Source organism: Ixodes scapularis, unplaced genomic scaffold (assembly GCF_016920785.2).
Source record: "Ixodes scapularis isolate PalLabHiFi unplaced genomic scaffold, ASM1692078v2 PGA_scaffold44__24_contigs__length_19508400, whole genome shotgun sequence".
Taxonomy (NCBI): Eukaryota; Metazoa; Arthropoda; class Arachnida; order Ixodida; family Ixodidae; genus Ixodes; species Ixodes scapularis.
Window position 1 is genome coordinate 4608856 of NW_024609873.1, and position 20339 is coordinate 4629194.

Below are 20339 nucleotides of genomic sequence, written 5' to 3' on the forward strand. Positions count from 1 at the left end.
ACGCCCAACACACTCCAGCAATTTGATTCACTCTTTTTTGTGACATTACATAATTTGCTTTCAGGTTTCTCACATATTTCCCAGGGATCCTGAAGGAACAAAAAGCAAAACACTGCGGCTGGAGTTTGACCACAGTGCAAAGACACGATGGTTGTGATGAAATGAAACTACTCTCATAGCAGGTCGGCTAACAAAGTCGGCTGCAGAAAAAAAACATTTCGAACAAAATATAAGAGCAAGGGCAAATAAGGGTGTAAACGATCCAGTATCAAAGTATAGAGTAAACACAAGGTGTAAACACCCCAGGAAAAACCCGAGACTGCAGGTAAAAAGAACGACATATACACTAAAAAGTATCAAACAAAGCTCAAACACGGAGCTATGTTTGAGACTTTTTAGTGTATATGTCGTTCATTTACCTGTGATCTCTGGAATTAGTTTTGTTTAATTTTCGCGCCAAACCGCACGCACGCATGACGTCACGTTTTTTTCCGGAAGTGTCGTCATTTCCTGTTGATTTTTTGTTCCGCCGGAAGTGTCCCCACGACTCATAGATGGCGCTAAAGCAGCTCCATGGGCCGCCATTTTTTCGACATGTGGGCTTCTATGGAAGCTTCGCTACCCATGTACATATACCTTGCTGAGCACTCTCGTCGTTGCTACGCTCGAGTGGCACGGTTCGCTCGGTCAGCTCGGCTCTCCGTTTCGTCATACTTTGCCCTGCTCTTCGTTTATTTTGTGACTGTGTATGGATATTATGTGTGTGTCCGGCTGCAGAACCCAGGGATCCTGGGTTCGAGCCCCACCCCTGCCCGTTTCGATCTGGATGAGCATCGTACCGGCGTGCGGTCGTGTATCACTACTGCGTGATGCACGTTAAAGACCCCAGGCTAGCGGCTGTACCGCACTGGCTAAATTTCTCATCTACAGCTGGGAGACTCGTCGCCCCTGTGAGGCAGACCAAGTTCTAGGCTGTATAAACACACACACAACCCAATTTTTTTTTTTTTTTTTTTGTGTCCGCACGCCGCTTATTTTGCCCCGCGCTTCTGACGTAAATTAAGATGCCCAGTTGCCGGCGGAACTACTGTTTCGCTCCGGGGTGTCGGACGGGCTACAGTCACGCGGACGGTGCACCGAAGGCGTCGTTATTTAATGACCCTCAAGACGTAGAACGACATAGGCAGTGGGAGAGAAACTTGCACCGTGCGGACAAGGTACTTGACGCATCATGCGCTGTTTGCGAACTACATTTCGAACCTCAGTTCGTAATTGGGGACTACGTTCATCTAATCCACGGCATGGAGGTGCACATTGCGCGTGGAAGGCCACTGTTGACAAAATATGCCACCCCCACGATCCTTTCGAATCTACCGGCATACCTGTCAAAAATGACGGCAAAACCAAGGAAGTAAAGGAAAAGATGTGAAAGTAGTGAAAGTGAAGCAACGAGCAGCAACATGAAGAGCCAGGGCATGCCCGACCATGATCTTCAAGAGACGCCAACCATTTCTAGGTCCGGTGAGACAACGCAAGGAACAGCCGTCGCCCCCCATGCTGGCAAAACAGCGCAAGGAACAGCAGTCCTGGCAGACAGGAAGCACAGTTCAGCGTTCTTGATCCGTCTTAAAACCCCCTTAAAGTACTGGACCACTCATTACTTTACAGAATTTGATGGAGTGTTTTACTGCACTTCGAGTTTGTCTGAGGACGTAGTCGTAACATCTGAGAAGGTGGTGATGTTCGTCTGCGACAGACTACCTGACGTTCACTTGCCTAAGAGGGCGGCTGGTTGAAGACAGTCGACTCCAATCTCAAGCAGCAGCAGAAGACCTGCTGGAAAAGGTTGAAACGTTTGAACTGTGTGTTGGTGCTCTGGATCCTGAAGGTTACCGATCCAAGCTTTTTCACTAAACGACTCTAGGAACAGGTGATGCCAAGACGAGGAACATACTTAACAGGAATTGTCTCGGCAGAGTGGGAAAAAAGGCGAGCATTATTCGATTCCTTTTTGCAAAACATTTCATTTCACTATTTCTCACTGCATTTTATTCTAGCGCTCAAATATTTAATTGACGTATTCTTCTGTTTGCAGGAGGCACGGTGTAAGATAATACTCGTCAGGTGAGGACAGCGCGCTCCTCGCGACGTGCCGATAAAGTTCGCTTTTCACTCCCCCTCTTTCTCTCCCTCACTATGGTTTCAAGCGGCGCCGGCAGATAACTCGTCGACCCGTGGGCACGCAGAGCCGTTTTGTGAGCACGGTGTAAGACGCAGGAGGCGGGCAGCAGTGCACAAGACGGCTCGTGCCGCCTCACGCTCCACACGCGCAGAGCTCCAGCGAGGTTGCCGCACGTGCAGAAAGACCAAGGTGTACCGGGGTGTCATGGCAACGAAATAATTTTTTCCCTCTCACACAGTTTTGCCGTTTGGCCGCCGGCGACACTGTCAGCCGTGGGCACGGTGGCCGCGCAATAATGCAGCCTTTCGGATGCCCGTCGAACGAACGCTGTCTGATTCCTCGCGCCGTGCATTCAGCCTTGTCGTGTCCTCACCTAAAGAGTGTATCTTTCACCGTGGTAAGAAGACGGTGCGTCACGTGCAGGTACTTCCGGAAAGCACTTCTGACAAGACGATCAAGAATTTGACGAGCCCTAGGCCTGCCACGGAGCGTCGAAAAGTTGCTCAAAAGCTGTGATGTGCTTCACTGCAAAACAGGCGTCTTGCTTTAAGGATTGGGGCAATAAAAGATGCCATTCAGAAGATCCGTGCGCTTAATGCCTCAGTTACTAAGAAGCTCTTAATGAGCAGATCTCCAAACTCCCATCAAAGCAACAAGAAAGTGTCAGGCAATGCTTTCTTGCATCAAAGGTGAAGAAGAGAGGCTCCCACTACAGCAAGATGTGGATTTTAGAGTGCATTATTATGAAGGTGAAGAGTGCCCGTCTCTACGACCACTTGCGGGACAATGAAATACTTGCTCTAACCAAGGAAGTGCACGGTCGAGCGGTACATGGCTGTCTACCGAATCGCATTTGGATTTAGTAAGAAAGTCTTAGGAAAGCTGAAACGCAAGACACGGGACATGGACTCCTTCAAGAAGCACGGTGGGCCGCTTGTTGACGAGTTGAAGCTCTCGGAGCATCGGTGTGTGAAGCAATCTGGCCAGATCGAAGGTTTCGTGCATCTGTGAGAATACACCTCTGCGGCATAAAAGAATGTGCAATCGGACCATGGGATGGTAATCATGTTTGTACCATTCGTTGGCAAGTGGAGCCTAGTGATTGGGACATTTTCCACAAGCGGCAGTATGAAAAGAGATCTGTTGGCTCAAGTTCTCATTAAGGCCACAATTCTCGCTGAAGAAGAGTGGTCTATCCGTGGACTTTGTTACCTGCGATGACGCAAGTTAGAACCGAAGGATGTGGAAAGTCTTGTGTGTTGACGGAACACGAAGCAACATAAAATGCAAGGTGGAACACCCCGTGGACGCAGGTCGCTACATCCACTTTGTAACAGACTTTCCGCACCTCATTAAGTGTTTGAGGAACGGACTACTCAAGTGTCCATATAACACCCCGAATGGGCATGTAAGTACATTTTTAGACGTCTCCTACTAGATTTGGCAGAATCAGGAAACTGAATTGGAAAATATAGGAGCTAAATTTAGTAAAAAAAAGATTAAATAACTGTAATGGGTCATCACGTCACCTGACACGTTAATATTACGTGAGGATCACGTCCTCAACAGGCAAAAGGTATAAATGCTGTAGCATCAAATCTTCTTTGGCAGCAGACAGAGAAAATACATAGTCTTGTTTAGCTCTCAAGTCATCAAACTGCGAGTTTGAACAGAAAAACACGTCTACTTGAAGACTATAATTCGGTATCAGTGCAAAAGGGCGAATTAAGCCGTAATTTAATAAATCTTTTCCTTTTCCTGCCAATTCATATCAATATGGTTTTTACTTATCCAGGTAACAATGCACCACGTTAGAGAAGCATTCGAGCTTGACGTTAGTTGCCTGACACGCTTACGGCTATGCCTGGATTCACGAAATGCCACCTGCAGCCGAATGCCTTAGAAAAGATGAGAGTTGGGCTAGCGTTCCAGCTCTTCGGGGACAGGGTGCTCCAGGGCCTCCACCTTTACGATGATGAGATCGAAGCAACGACCGGAACTATCAGTGCTACGCAAGAGTTTTTCATGCGATTCAAGTCACAATGGATCCAGTCGAGTGACAAAATATACAAAATGGGGCAGTTACACACATTCCTCGCAATACATGCAATAATAGAGGTATGCACATTTATCTTTCGTTCATAACTATGAGCGCTACTACGACCTGAGTAAATTATTTAATTTGCTGTATTGCTTTCTTGGCCGTAGATTCAGAAGCCAGGCAGAGGTGCGAGGCATCTAACCCCATAGCCACATAAAAAGTTCTTAGCAGAGCTCAGCCATTAATAGGGACAATCAGACTAACCAAGGATAACAAAATAAAACATTAAAAATGCATACGCAATATTTAAAATTGATGACGGGTCATGGCGTCATTCTTGCCCCAGGAAGATCAACCGGCTCATCAGTGTCATGACGTCCCGATTCACGTCCGAAACTTTGCGACTCAACTCGTCCTCCAGAGCAGTCATCGCAAGCTTCCTGGAGTACCTGGCAGCTTGGGAGAGCCATCCGGATGGGGCTGGAGGCTTCCTCAGCGAATCAACAGCTGCAGGTCTGTGGGTGACTTTGTCGAGAACACCCGAGCTTCTGTCGTACCTCACTGAAGAAGTAGGCTACAAGTACATCATGACATCACGTCTGAGTAAGGATCCGATCAAAAACCTGTTTGGGATTGTGATACAGGCTTCGGGATATAATGATGACCCACTGCCACTCAGTTCTTGATGACAATGAACTGTATATCTTTTTACAGTTTGGTGAAAACTGTGAGGTATGGCAATGCTGGCCCATGTGCACTGAGAGCAGTGCTGGAAACCGGAGAAGAGAGCAACAATTGCCCTCCTAGCAGCAGCAGCTTGTAGGATCAAGCAGATGACCTCATGAAGTCTGGAAATCTGCCTGCTGCTGGGATGGCTTCGTCGCCTTCCCTTGACCATGAGCAGCACATAGCAGTGTTGCGGAGTTGCCACTCCGGAGTTGGAATGATTCCGGAATCATTCCACACTTTCTCGACCCCGGATTGGAATGGGAATGGAATGGCGGCAACGTTGAGGGGAATGGAATGGGAATGGAATTAGATGCCTTTGCCCGGAATGGAATGGGAATGGAATGGGCCAAGTTTTTTATATTTTTATTTATTTCTTTATTTATTCATTTATTTACGTTCAGCTATACCGAGCCAGTCAGCAAGTCAGTTCTTCAGAAATAAAATGAGAGAGAAACTGGGAACCCGCGTAAGGCCCTAACAGACTTATACGCGAAAAAAATGAAATAAAAAAAGTGAAAGCCGCTTACAACTCCCTGTAACGCCGAATTGGAGCGCAGCTCTTGAGGAGGAGGAGGGAAGGGCGCTGGGGGGGGGGGGTTAGACTAACCAGGGGGGGGTTACGTGACCTTGGGGGGTCACCTGACCCCCAATGCCGATGATGTCATCACTGACGTCACTGATGACGTCATTAGTGACGTCACTGATGACTTCACCAGTGATGATGACGATGACGATGCGAATGTCGGTGACGTCATCAGTGACGTCGCTGACGACGTCATCAGTGATGATGACGATGACGATGCGGATGCCGGTGACGACATCAATGACGTCACTGATTTCGTCATCAGTGATGATGACGATGACGATGCGGATGTCGGTAACGTCACCGGCATCCACATCGTCATCGTCATCATCACCGATGACGTCACCGGCATCCACATCGTCATCGTCATCATCACTGATGACGTCACCGGCATCCACATCGTCATCATCACTGATGACGTCACCGGCATCCGCATCGTCATCGTCATCATCACTGATGACGTCATCACTGATGACGTCACCGGCATCCACATCGTCATCATCACTGATGACGTCACCGGCATCCACATCGTCATCGTCACTGATGACGTCATCATCATTGATGTCATCATCACTGATGACGTCACCGGCATCCACATCGTCATCGTCATCATCACTGATGACGTCACCAGCATCCACATCGTCATCGTCATCATCACTTATGACGTCACCGGCATCCGCATCGTCATCGTCATCACTGATGATGACGATGACGATGTGGATGCCGGTGACGTCATCACTGTCGATGACGTCATCGGGGGGTCACGCGACATCGGCGGGGGTCACGTGACCTCGAGGAGGGGGTCACGTGACCTCAGGGGAGTCACGTGACCTCGAGGAGGGGGTCCCGTGATCTCAGGGGAGTCACGTGTCTTCGGGGGGTCACGTGACCTCGGGGGGGGTCACGTGCCTCCCCACGAAGTCACGTGACCCCGGTGGGGGGCTCGCGCGGTGCATTATGGGATATTTCCCATGATGCACCGCGCGGTTACGCCGACGGCGACGGCGACGGCGACGGCGACGGCGACGCCGCTCAAGCCGGAAACGGGCCCCTAAGAGCTGCGCTCTAAAAAGCGTCAAAGCAAAGACAAAGGGGGGAGGGGGGGGGGTCGGGGGCGCCTTTCACCAGTGAAGTTCAACACATATCCAAATGCGTCTGCGCCCGTAACATTGCGCGGCGCAAGGGTACGTCATCAGCCGACGTGAACGTGACCCGCAGCTCTGGTGATCCGATACCCAGGAAGGAGGCCAGACGTGGCCTCGCTGTGCGGACACAGACTTCGTACACCTGCGACTCGTCTCGAGCGCGCTGTTTCCCGGAGGGCTCGCATCTGTGCCGGCCATCTCAGGTCGCAATCCACGAGGTCTCTGTTTGAATGATGCTAGGCGAAACTTAAAGACTGCTATTCATGCATTGGAGGCGGAGGGTCCGTCACAACAGGGATGCCACCGTATCGATTTTTCAACCGTAACAGAATATAAGACATGTGCTTCTGCAGGATGCTTCAGGTCGTCCACTTTTCTCGAAAATTCCAAATGCAACTGCCTGCATGGTCTTCAACGAGGTAACCTATAACGAAAGTACGTACACTATCCTTTCATACAGCAGCGTGGGTAAAGTTTCATGTTCAAGGCAACACCTACAGATACAAGAATACTAGCAATACTACAGGTTTTCCCGCTCATTTTAATCCAAGCAACGACCAATTTAATCCCGGGGTCACTCAATTTAATCCAAGCGCCATACAATTTAATCCAAGTGCCACACAATTTAATCCCGGGATCAGTCAATTTAATCCCCAATTTATATATATGCACTTATTGTGTTCAGTGGTCGTGTTTTGCTTACACATTTGGTAACTTAGAACAATTGTTTATACAATTTGAAATTTTGGGGGGCAATTGAGAATTTGATCACTTACGTGATTACTTTCAGTTACTAGTCCCACTATTGACGAGGCTTAATTGATATGTTGGTTACTCTTTTTAGAGCGCAGCTCTTAGGCACCTGCTTCCGGCTTAAGCGGCGTCGCCGTCGCCGTCGCCGTAACCACGCGGTGAACGATGGGTGAATTCCCCCGCTAAATGTAGCGGAAACATTTCCCAGCTAAGTCTAGCGGAAAACTTTCCCTGCTAAATCTAGTGGAATATTTTCCCCGCTACGTCTAGCGGGAAATTTTCCCCACTAAATCTAGTGTAAAATTTTTCCCGCTAAATTTAGCGGAAATTTTTCCCCCGCTAAACCTAGCGGAAAGTTTTCCCCGCTAAATCTAGCGGAATATTTTCCCAGCTAGATTTAGCGAAAAATTTGCCCCGCAAAGTCTAGCGGAAAAGTTTCCCGCTAAATCTAGTGGAAAAATTATCCCACTAAGCCTAGCGGAAACATTTCCCCGCTAAATCTAGCGGAAAAATTTCCCAGCTAGATTTAGCGGACAATTTTCCTCGCTAAGTCTAGCGGAATATTTTCCCCGCTAAATCTAGTGTAAAAATTTTCCACTACATTTAGCGGAAACCTTTCTCCCGCTATATCTCGCGGAAAGTTTTTCCCGCTAAATCTAGCGGAAAATTTTCCTCCCTGAATCTAGCGTAAGATTTTCCCAGCTAGATTTAGCGGAAAAGTTTTCCCGCTAAATCTAGTGGAAAATTTTCCCGCTAAATCTAGCGGAAAAGTTTCCCCGCTAAATCTAGCGGAAAATTTTCCCAGCTAGATTTAGCGGAAAATTTGCCCCGCAAAGTCTAGCGGAGAAGCTTCCCCGCTAAATTTAGCGGAAAATTTTTCCCACTATATCTAGCGAAAAATTTTCCCGCCAAATTTAGCGAAAAATTTTCCCCCTATATTTAGCGGAAAATTTTCCCCGCTAAATCTAGCGGAAAATGTTCACCGCTATATTCAGCGGAAAATTTTCCCCGCTAAATCTATCGGAAAATTTTCCCAGCTAGATTTATCGGAAAATTTGCCCCGCAAAGTCTAGCGGAGAAGCTTCCCCGCTAAATCTAGCAGAAAATTTTTCCCTCTAAATTTAGCGGAAAATTTCCCCGCTAAATCTAGCGGAAAAATTTCCCCCTATATATAGCAAAACATTTTCCCCGCCAAATCTAGCGGAAAAATTTCCCCGTTAAATTTAGCGGAATATTTTCCCTGCTAAATCTAGCGGAAATTTTTTCCGCTAAGTCTAGTAGAACATTTTCCCCGCTAAACCTAGCAGGAAATTTTCCCTGCTAAATTTAGCGGAAACTTTTTCCCGCTAAATCTAGCGGAAAGTGTTCCCCCGTTAAATCTAGCGGAAACTTTTCCTCGCTAAATTTAGCGAAAAAATTTCCCGGCTAAATCTAGTGGAAAACTTTCCACGCTAAATCTACCGGAAAAGTTTCCTCGCTAAGTTTAGCGGAAAAGTTTCCACGCTAAATCTAGCGGAAAATTTTCCCGCTAAATTTAGCGAAAAATTTTCCCCCTATATTTAGCGGAAAATTTTCCCCGCTAAATCTAACGGAAAATGTTCACCGCTATATTCAGCGGAAAATAATAGGGAATTTTCGTAGACCGCGCTGCCCCCTCCGCTAAGCGTTCCGCAACGAACAAGTTGCTACTGCGCCTGCGCGCCGACAGCCTTGACTGTGGAGTTCCCGCTATCGTAGCGGGTTGCAGAGGGCCTTGCGGGACGGCGAAAACGATCTACGAAAACTCCCTATTCCCCGCTAAATGTATCGGAAAATTTTCCCAGCTAGATTTATCGGAAAATTTGCCCCGCAAAGTCTAGCGGAGAAGCTTCCCCGCTAAATCTAGCAGAAAATTTTTCCCGCTAAATTTAGCGGAAACTTTTCTCGCTAAATTTAGCGGAAAATTTCCCCGCTAAATCTAGCGGAAAAATTTCCCCCTATATATAGCAAAAAATTTTCCCCGCCAAATCTAGCGGAAAATTTTCCCCGTTAAATTTAGCGGAATATTTTCTCTGCTAAATCTAGCGGAAATTTTTTTCCGCTAAGTCTAGTAGAACATTTTCCCCGCTAAATCTAGCAGGAAATTTTCCCTGCTAAATTTAGCGGAAACTTTTTCCCGCTAAATTTAGCGAAAAATTTTCCCCCAATATTTAGCGGAAAATTTTCCCGGCTAAATCTAGCGGAAAATGTTCACCGCTATATTCAGCGGAAAATATTCCCCGCTAAATCTATCGGAAAATTTTCCCAGCTAGGTTTATCGGAAAATTTGCCCCGCAAAGTCTAGCGGAGAAGCTTCCCCGCTAAATCTAGCAGAAAATTTTTCCCGCTAAATTTAGCGGAAACTTTTCCCGCTAAATTTATCGGAAATTTCCCCGCTAAGTCTAGCGGAAAACTTTCCCCCTAGATATAGCAAAAAATTTCCCGCCAAATCTAGCGGAAAATTTTCCCCGTTAAATTTAGCGGAATATTTTCCCTGCTAAATCTGGCGGAAAGTTTTTCCGCTAAGTCTAGTAGAACATTTTCCCCGCTAAATCTAGCAGGAAATTTTCCCTGCTAAATTTAGCGGAAACGTTTTCCCGCTAAACCTAGCGGAAAGTGTTCCCCGTTAAATCTTGCGGAAACTTTTCCTCGCTAAATATAGCGAAAAAATTTCCTGGCTAAATCTAGTGGAAAACTTTCCACGCTAAATCTACCGGAAAAGTTTCCCCGCTAAGTTTAGCGGAAAAGTTTCCACGCTAAATCTAGCGGAAAATTTTCCGCGCTAAATTTCGCAGAAAATTTTCCCCGCTAAATATAGCGGAAAAATTGTGGGGTTCAGGAAAGACGTCCGTCGATGCAAATTGACAAACTGATCTTTATAACCGCAATAAAACTGAAAAAGATCATCAAAAGGGGGCTCCGCCGAGACCGCCCTCCTGCACCGTCGAACGCGGCCAGTCTCGTGCTGTTCTGTTCGAGCCTGGAGCTCGGTCCCGTCGGTGCTGCTCGTGCCGCACGCTAAAACGGTCAATAGGAAGTATTCACTGGGCGCCATGTTTATGGGTGCTGTTTAGAGCGCATGCTCAGAACGAGCTCACTTTAATAGGCTGCTAAGACCGGCACTCTTGATGGTGCCGAATGCACGTTGCAAAAGAACTGTGGAAGCTCGGCGTCAGGACGCGCTCAGCATTCGTGCACACAGATATGGCCGCCAGTGAATACTTTCTATAGACCTTTTCTGTGTACTCTCGTCCCCAGCCACCTAATAGGCGTATCCGGTATGTGCGATGAAAAAATACTAAAACGTTTCAACTTGTAACTAGTAAAAAAATAAGGGGGAAGCAAAACGATAATGTGTGACGGTTACGCTTATATCCTAAATGCTTTCTCTTGGCGTGGCAAAGGCAAAACAATGTTTTCGCCCATACTGGAAGTGACGTCAATTCAAGATGGCGGCGCACTTGCAGAAAAGGTCTACAGGGAGTTTTTGTAGGCCGCGTTTCACCCTCCGCTAAGCCCTCCACAGCGGAGAAGCCGCTACTGCGCCGGCGCGCCGATGGCCTTGACTGTAGAGTTCCGGCTAGCGTAGCTGGTTGCGGAGCGTTGCGCGGCAGCAGAAACAATCTACGAAAATACCCTATTAGCTCCAGTCGTTGCGTGAGCCACCACAATAAGTGTCGCGCTTTGGCACTACAAATTTTCTCCGCTAAATCTAGCGTGAAATTTTTCCGCTAAATTTAACGGGAAAAATTTTACGCTAGATATAGCGGGGAAAAATTTCCGCTAAGCTTAGCGGGGCAAATATTCCGCTAAATCTAGCTGGGAGGATTTTCCGCTAGATTTAGCAAGGAAGCTTCTCCGCTAGACTTTGCGGCGCAAATTTTCCGATAAATCTAGCTGGGAAAATTTTCCGCCAGAGTTAGCGGGGGAAATTTTCCGCTAAATATAGCGGGGAATATTTTCCGCTAGATAGAGCGGGGAAACTTTTCCCACTAAATTTAGCGGGGAAAATGTTCCGCTAGATTTAGCAGAACAAATTTTCCGCTAACTTTAGCGGAAAAAATTTTCCGCTAGATTTAGCGGGGAAGCTTCTCCGCTAGACTTTGCGGGGCAAATTTTCCGATAAATCTAGCTGGGAAAATTTTCCGATAGATTTAGCGGGGGAAAATTTCCCGCTGAATATAGCGGTGAACATTTTCCGCTAGATTTAGCGGGGAAAATTTTCCGCTAGACTTAGCGGGACAAATTTTCCGCTAAATCCAGCTGGGAAGAGTTTCCGCTAAATCCAGCTGGAAAGATTTTCCGCTAAATTTAGCGGGAGAAATTTTCCGTTAAATATAGCAGGGAATATTTTCCGCTAGATTTAGCGGGGAAAATATTCCGCTAAATTTAGCGGGGAAAATGTTCCGCTAGATTTAGCAGTAAAAATGTTCGGCTAGATTTAGCAGGGAAAATTTTCTGCTAGATTTAGCGGGGAAATTTTCCGCTAAATTTAGCGGGGGAACTCGCCCATCATGCACCGCGTGGTTACGCCAACGCCGTTGCCGCTTAAGCCGGAAACGGGTGCCTAAGAGCTGCACTGTAAAAAGAGTAACCAACGTATCAATTAAGCCTCGTCAATAGTTGCACAAGTAACTCAAAGTAATCACATTAGTGAACAAATTATCAATTGCTCCCCCAAAAATTCAAATTGTATAAACAATTATTCTAAGTTACCAAATGTGTAAGCAAAACACGACCACTGAACAAAATAAGTGTATTGTGGATTAAATTGACTGACCCCGGGATTAAATTGTGTGGCGCTTGGATTAAATTCTATGGCGCTTCGATTAAATTGAGTGACCCCGGGATTAAATTGGTCGTCGCTTGGATTAAAATGAGCGGGAAAACCTGTAGTTCATCCCACCGTGACGTCAGGTGATCAGTGCTGACAGGGGCGCCCTTATTGAACAGGGAAGTGGTGATGTTTTGATGGAATTTATTTAGAGGTCAAAGTTTTTTCGCGTCACTGGTCAGACAGACAGGATGCCAGGGAAGGGAGCGCGGTCAATCCTTGATGGAATGTTTGTGAACCCATTGAGAACTCTTCGTCCGGAACCACTACCTTCAAGGCGAAGTGCCAAGCCTGCGGGAAAGTTGTTCCGGGACAACTAAAAAACTTCCACTTCGAGCTTAAAGCCTCATCTCAGTTGGTGTCTCAAAGAAATTTGAAAAATGTATTGCATTATCGGTATTCATGTTTCTGCACTCGCTAAGTGTATTCTTGTATTTGTATTTCGAAAGACATTTCCCTCTTTTTAAAACGTATTTCGGATACGTATCGCGATACATTTTTACAGATATATTTGAGACTTCAGTATCACTATTTTAGCAACTTTTTTCATTTATCCCAGTATTTGTATTTTCAAATACATTTTTGAATATTTCTGCCCAACCCTGCAACGCAATGCAGCTTTTAAGTGACACTATTAACGTCCAGGAATTAGAGGAATGGAATGGAACGATTCAGCCATTCCAGGAGTGGGAATGGGCCCAGTTTCCTCATTCCTAGGAGTTGAAAGGAATGGAATTATCGCAAACTCTAATTCCCCGGAATGGAATTGGAATGGAATGGGGGTGCCCATTCCGCAACACTGGCACATAGAGAGGAGCGACTCACGACTCATCTACTATGTGTCTGGCTGAAATGCAAAGAAGTGTGTCACGAAAACAAAATGTGAGCCTTGCATGCAAGCGTTGACAATGTCGGCCGTTGAGGGCAGTTGTGGAATTGCAAGGCTTACTCTCCACAAGGATAAGGGAGGACTTCTGTACCCTCGTAATGCACTCTACCGCTTTGTAAAGAAGCTTGAGGACATGTTAACTGAATGCTCTAGTAGAAACAAGCTGCACACCGAGAATATTTTAGACGCACTTATCCTGGTGAGGGCGAGGTTGATTTGCAGCATCGGTTGCAGTGAACATGCCGCTGCACTAACAAAAAAGGTAATCAGCTTTTACCTGACAACTTGGCTGCACTTTTTTGTTAAGGGTATAAACACCGAGAGGAAATCAAAAAGGGAAAGTGCCAAGCCCCAAAAAATGAACAAGAGCTTGTAAAAAAAAAATGTCTGTATCCTCCAGTGTTATGTTGGCATTACAGTTTATTTATTAATTAATTTATTTATTTATTTATTTGTTTGTTTAAATACCTTAAGAACTCTGAGTCAGGGCATTACATAAGGGAGTAAGTTAAAAACAAATAGCGAGGTTAACATTTGGCGGAACGAATCGATGTCTTGAGCAGAGACGATTGCTTCGGGCAGGCCGTTCCAGTCCACAGATGGCGCCGGGAAAAAAGATTTAAGGAATGCTGTATTTCAAGTGGAAAAAAAGGCCAACTTTTGCATGGTGGTCAATGCGAAATGATATGCGATGAGGTGGCAAGATGAATGAATTGTGTAGATGATCGTCGAAGTAAAACCTGTAGAAAAGACATAATTTAGCGATGCACCTGCGTGAACACAAAGGGGTTAATGATAAGTTTTGTTTAAGTTCAGTAACACTAACAAACCTTGAGTACTGAGACTAGGGTGCCTTCATGTGCGCTTCGCATATGAAGGCTCCCTAACTGAGACGTTATAAAAGTGAAAGCCGTTTACCACTCCCTGTAACACCGAATTAGAGCGCAGCTCTTGAGGAGGAGGACGGAAGGGTACTGGGGGGTGAAGTGACGTGGGGAGGGGGGTCACGTGACCTTGGGGGTCACGTGACGATGCCGACGATGTCATCAGTGACGTCACTGATGACGTCATCCGTGATGATGACGATGCGGATGCCGGTGACGTCATCAGTGACGTCACTGATGACGTCATCAGTGACGTCACTGATGACGTCATCAGTGATGATGACAATGACGATGCGGATGCCGGTGAGGTCATCAGTGACGTCACTAATGACGTCATCAGTGACGATGACGATGCGGACTCCGATGACGTAATCCGTGATGATGACGACGATGCGGATGCCGGTGACGTCATCAGTGATGACGATGACGATGCGGATGCCGGTGAGGTCATCAGTGACGTCACTCATGACGTCATCAGTGATGATGACGATGACGATGTGGATGCCGGTGACGTCATCGATGACGTCATCGGGGAGGTCACGGGACCCTGGGGGTGGTCACGTGACTTCGGGGGGTCACGTGACTTTGGGTGTCACGTGACCTTGGGGGTCATGTGACCCTGGGGGAGGGGTCACGTGACCTCTGGGGTCACTTGACCTTGGGGTGACCTTGGGGGCCACGTGACCTTGGGGTGACCTTGGGGGTCGCGTGACCTTGGGGTGACCTTGGTTACGCCGACGGCGACGCCGACGGCGACGGCGACGCCAACGGCGACGCCGACGCCGCTCAAGCCGGGAACGGGCCCCTAAGAGCTGCGCTCTAAAAGCGAGTGGCACGAGTTTGAACTGATTCTAAGTCCGGATACAAAGTATTTAAGGTGGGGGGTCCCAGACTGACGATGCATATTCTAGTTTCGGACGCACCAATGTGACGTATGCAAGTCGCTTCACAGATAAGGACGCGAGACGAAGATTACGGCGCAAGAGACCAAGAGTGCAGTTTGAGTCGGAAATGATAGTATTAATATGGGTTTTCCAAGAAGGGTCGTGAGTGAAATGAACGCCAAGATACTTCTAGGTCGACACGGAATCGATATTAAGATTACCAACAGAGTATAGGAAGAGTGAAAATGTTGACGAGCTCGATAGAAAGTGAAGCATTTGGATTTTGATGTATTTAGTAGCATCTGCCACTTTGAACACCAATCGCTAATTCGGTCTAGATCAGCCTGTAGGTTACGGAAGTCATCTGTGTTAGATATGGCTCTGTAGACTACGCAGTCAACAGCAAATAGACGAGCTTTAGAAGACAATAAAAGAGGTAGGTCATTAATATACACGAGAAATGTAGGGGTCCAAGAACAGATCCTTGCGGTATACCGCAGGTTACAGGAGCGCTTCGGGAGGAGCGTTGTTAATTTGCACATGCTGGCTTCGAGAGGTGAGAAAGCCTTCGATCCATGCTAGAATGAAACAGTCAAGAGACAGTGCGGGCAGCTTTGCTAGTAGAAGTTTATGGGAAAAGCGATCAAAAGCTTTAAAAAAAAATGGAGAAAAATGGCATCAACTTGGTGCCACTTTTCTACAGAAGAATGAATATCATGACAGAAAGTGGCCAGCTGCGTTTCGCATGAACGGTGTTTCCTAAAGCCATGTTGATTGGGGAAAAAAGAATTTATTCTGTTTCAGAAATTGCATAACTTGAGAATGTATGACATGTTCCATGAGCTTAGAGTATACAGAAGTTAATAATATGGGCCGGTAATTTAGAGGGGATTGCGCATCACCAGACTTGTGAACCGGAACGACCTTACCTTTTTTCCAGTCGTCAGGAACATCACCGGTATCTAAGGATTGTTGAAATAATGATGTTAGAAAAACAGTTGACAGTTAAGTCATTTTCAATATTTTGCTGTTTATGTCGTCAGCTCCTGGTGACGATGACGTTTTGAGCGCGTCCATTAATTTGCTAATGCCGTTTCCGAAAAAGCAATTGGATGCATAGGTGGCACGAACAGAGATTAAATATCTAGCGGCGATGTGATGATAGTAATATTAAACACGGCAGAAAATAAGTCACCAAACGTTTCAACAGCGTCATCATCAATAAGGGAAATTCCATTGTCATTTACTAAAGAGACCAGTTTATGATAATGGGGATTAATTATGTTCCAAAATTTCTGATGGGTACAGTTAAGTATTTAGGAGTCATGCTTATTAATTAACGTGTTTTCTTTTGGTTAGGAAAGTTTATCTTTCCAGAGTTGCGTCGGCGTTGTGCTTTTTAGCTTTCTACGTTTGGGTCGGCGGGGCCAGAGCGGCCGCGACGCGGGAGCGGTCCCCCCGCCGGTCGTTAAGAAGCGTCTCGGGTTTCGGGGGTCTGCTCGGACCGGGACCGAAAGAGCCCGCGCTGGAAGATGCTTGTGGCTTATAACCGAATGTGCGTGTATGCAGAGGGTTTTGCCGCTTTGTATAAAATTGTCGCTTTTTGCCCGATGCAATAACTTAGCGGTTGGCGCCAGTCAGGCTGGGAAAATTGCAGAGAACAACTCTACGAGGAATTTAGGTTTGACCGTTAGGGCGCCAGGATGACAGCTGGCCAACCATTGGAGAACAGTGTACCACGTGTGAGTGGCGGAATTTGAAGAGATTGGTCGGTTCCTGAGGGGAAAGGAGGCCCCTACGGACCTACAAAAAGAGCGCGGAGAGGATTTTGAGGGATTCGGACTTTGGATTTGATGGAGAGAAATTGGGGACGGGGGTCGAGACTTTAGACGAGGCAGGATGGTTTCCCAAGTTGGGACTTGTAACTAGAGTGTAAATAAATGCACATAGTTCCCTAGAAGCAGTGAGTCGACCCGTCACTCAGCGACGTTCGTGCCACCACGCTCCAGACCATCGAAGCAGAACCTGCCTCCCACACCCACCGGGACGACTTTAACTGGCGCAGTCGACAGGATGGTGGCGCGATTTCCGGTGAGACGACGTGGCGGCGACCTGCGGGCAAGTACGTGAGCTTCGGCTCAACGGTGGACGAGGCAGCATCCCTGTGAGAAGCCTCGTGGGCTCCGGCCCGAAGTGACCAAGACGGCATCTACGTGAGAGGTCTTGGGGGTTTCGACCCGACGTCAACGGTGGACGAGGCAACATCCACGTGAGAAGCCTCGTGGGCTCCGGCCCGAAGTGACCAGGACGATATCCACGTGAGAGGTCCTGGTGGGTTTCGACCCGAAGAGAAGAAGGCGACATCCCCATGAGAGGCCTCGTGGGTTTCGACCAGGCGACATCCTCGTGAGAGGCCCTTTGGGTTACGACCCGACGAGAACGAGTGCACGGAGCAACATCCACGCGAGAAGCTTCGTGGGTTACGGCCCAAAATACTGCGACGACGCAGCATCGTCTACATGAGAGGTTGCGTGGTGTTGCGACCCGAAGAGCGGACCAGCCGGGCCCGAACCCAAGACCGACTCCGGTGGGTGACGTCCAGCGACACCGGAGAGTCATCGACTCAGGAGCGGCGCACTGACACAGGTGGGACTCATTTCTGTTTCCTCCGGGTTTCGCATGTGAGTGGTGTCGCGGTCGGCGACTAAAGGAGCTCGAGTTATAATGAGCGAGAACGGGGATTAGAGCCCGGCGATGTTGGACGACGTATTAAAAGGGGGAGGGAGTGAAAGAGAGAACGCTCTCCAGCTAAAAATTGCATCTTTAAGACTCAAACTCAAGATAGCCAAATTTTACGCTAATCAGGACGAGGAGAATTGGCGCCGCGGTGGGAAAGATGAAGGCCAGGTTGGAGCGAACGGAAAATCTGAGGCGGTCGTCAAGACGGGCGAACAACACCTAGTGGAGTGGGAAAGTCTCCTGCTGCCGTGGACGACATGCCCGGAACAGGTGAATATCGAGGCCCGCTGCGAAAGCGTGAGCGATGGTGACAGCGGCGAAGGGAGTGAGGGCGATAACGCGTTTGAGCTAAAAATTGCAGCTCTAAAAGCCAGGCTCGAGATCGCCCAATTTAATCTGAAGCAGGCAGAAGAGAAGTTGCGCCGCGGTAGGAAAGACGAAGGCCGGGTCGGAGCGGGCGGCGCATCCGATGCGGTTGTCAAAACGGACAACGGACACTCCAAACCCACCGAGAAGATAGACGCGGACAGCGATGACTGCGGCGACATCGAGGTCGAGCCGGCGGTCCGGAGGGGCAAGGGGCACCAGAAGCCCACCGGGAAAACGGACGACGACGACGGGTTACCCGAAATCTTGAACGAGCGGCAGAAGCTTGAAAATCCGGAAGAAGACCGCGAGGAGAACGCATACGGCGATGACTGCGGCGGCCGCGAGGTGAAGCCCGTTAATAGGAGAGCTGACGCGGACGAGGCAGATGCACCCGCCGGTGATCCGGTGATGCAAGGAGGCGAGAGCGAGAGCGGGAGCGATGGTGACGGCGGCGACGAGGGGACGAACCCGGTTGGCGACATCGAGCGCCGGGATCCAGGGAACCCCGGCGCACCGGTCACCGCAGCACTGGGCAGGCAAGGGCCGTCCCAGGCTGGGAGGAAACGGCTGCGCAAGAAGCGCATCGCCAGGTCGGAGTCGGCGGTCAACAAGGACTCCGGGTCCAACCCTGCATCGGCTCCGGGCTACGACAAGGACGGTCATGAAGAGGATGTGAACGACGGCGAGAGGACGGCGAAGAGAGCCTTGATTCCTCCGATCCAGGCGTCGAGACGGAAGCTCCGACTGCGGAGAGGCGCCGACTTCGGGACCAGGGCCGTGTCGTCGCCGAAGGTCAGGCCGGTGGTGCATCGCAGGGCGACGCCCAGGGACAAGGTTGCGTCGCGCTACTCCAGAAGGGGGAGTCTGGACGCAAAGTGCTGCGGGGGCGAAAAAAGCCAAATGAACACGGAGGAGACGAGGAAGCCACACCGGTCGGTGCCCAGAGCTCGCACGCGTGAACAGCAGACTTCAGGTTTGGGCTCGGGATCGGCGGGTGTTGCGGAAGCGACTGACTGCGAGCCGCCCCAGGTAGTCCTCCCACGTAGCATCCAATGTCGTGCGAACATTCCCTGGGTGTTCTGAATGTTGAAGGAACGTTAAACACCATTCGGAACGTTCTAGGAACGTTCGTATGCGAACATTCCTTACAAGGTAAGCTGCTCAACATTCTAAAAACGTTTGTTGGCGAACATTCGTATGCACAATGTTCTCGGAACGTTCCCCTTTGAACATTCATATGTGCAACATTCTTAGAACGTTCGCTTCTGAACATTCCTAGGATTTTCGCAGGTGAAGCCAACTTTACGGAGCTTTCAAGCAACCTGTGTTTCGAAACACCATCCACTATATGCCACCTTGTGCCAAAAATATGCAAATTAAGTGGATGTTTTGCAAACTTAGCATAAGGGATCAGTTTTATCTTGTACGAGTGTACCGAGGAATGTGAGATAAGGTGTAGGAGAAAAGCAATGGTCTTCAAAATTTGATAATGAGTTTTGCACTCACTGCGTATGTTGAGGGGCAGTTTTGAATAGACCCGATTTTTAGCATCTCGTATTCAATACCTTGAAGAAGGTATGTCCTGCTTGAGTGTGGGATGCTGTAGGTATCTGTTCTTATGCTCCGAGTGAGTAAACGGTTATGTATGCCGCACGTTTTGATAAGTAGGAGTAAACTGCCGTTATAGTACAGGCTGTGGCTAATGCTCTGGTAAAGCGGCTAGGTTGTGCCAGGCCTAGAAAAAATATTTTTCGATTAAAAAATATTGTTCGCTCTTTGAGATTTTAATATATCAATATATGTAGTACGGCTCAGTGGGGCTGTAACGTAAGTAAGCTATAATTGTGGAATCTTTGTAAGCGTTCCTCAGAGAATGTTGCAGACGTTCTATGGATGTTTTGGGAACGTTTTAATCCATGTTAGAATGGTGATTAAATGTTCTGTCGTGCTCAGAATGTTCTAAAAATATCAACTAGAAAACATTCCCCGAATGTAGCGATAAGTGCCTGCGCCACATTCTGACAACGTCGATAGAATGTTCTTGCGTAAATTAGCAACATTCAGAGAATGTTGCAGAAGTTCTTTGGATGTACTGAGAACGTTCTTAGAACCTTGTTAGGATGTTTCAATGTTGATTGAATGAGCTGGTAATGTTCTATGTCGTTCTCAGAACGGTCTAAGAATATCCCTTTGAAGACATTCCCCGAATGTAGCGATAAGTGCCTGCGCCACATTCTGACAACGTTGATAGAATGTTCTTACGTAAATCTTCAACATTCCAAGAATGTT

At 47.9% G+C, this 20339-nt stretch overlaps 1 pseudogene; it reads left to right on the forward strand.

Annotated features, from left to right (window-relative positions):
• Nucleotides 1-2302: 2302 nt before the first annotated feature.
• LOC115314393 lies at nt 2303-13550 on the forward strand (annotated as a pseudogene).
• The last annotated feature ends 6789 nt before the right edge of the window (nt 13551-20339 follow it).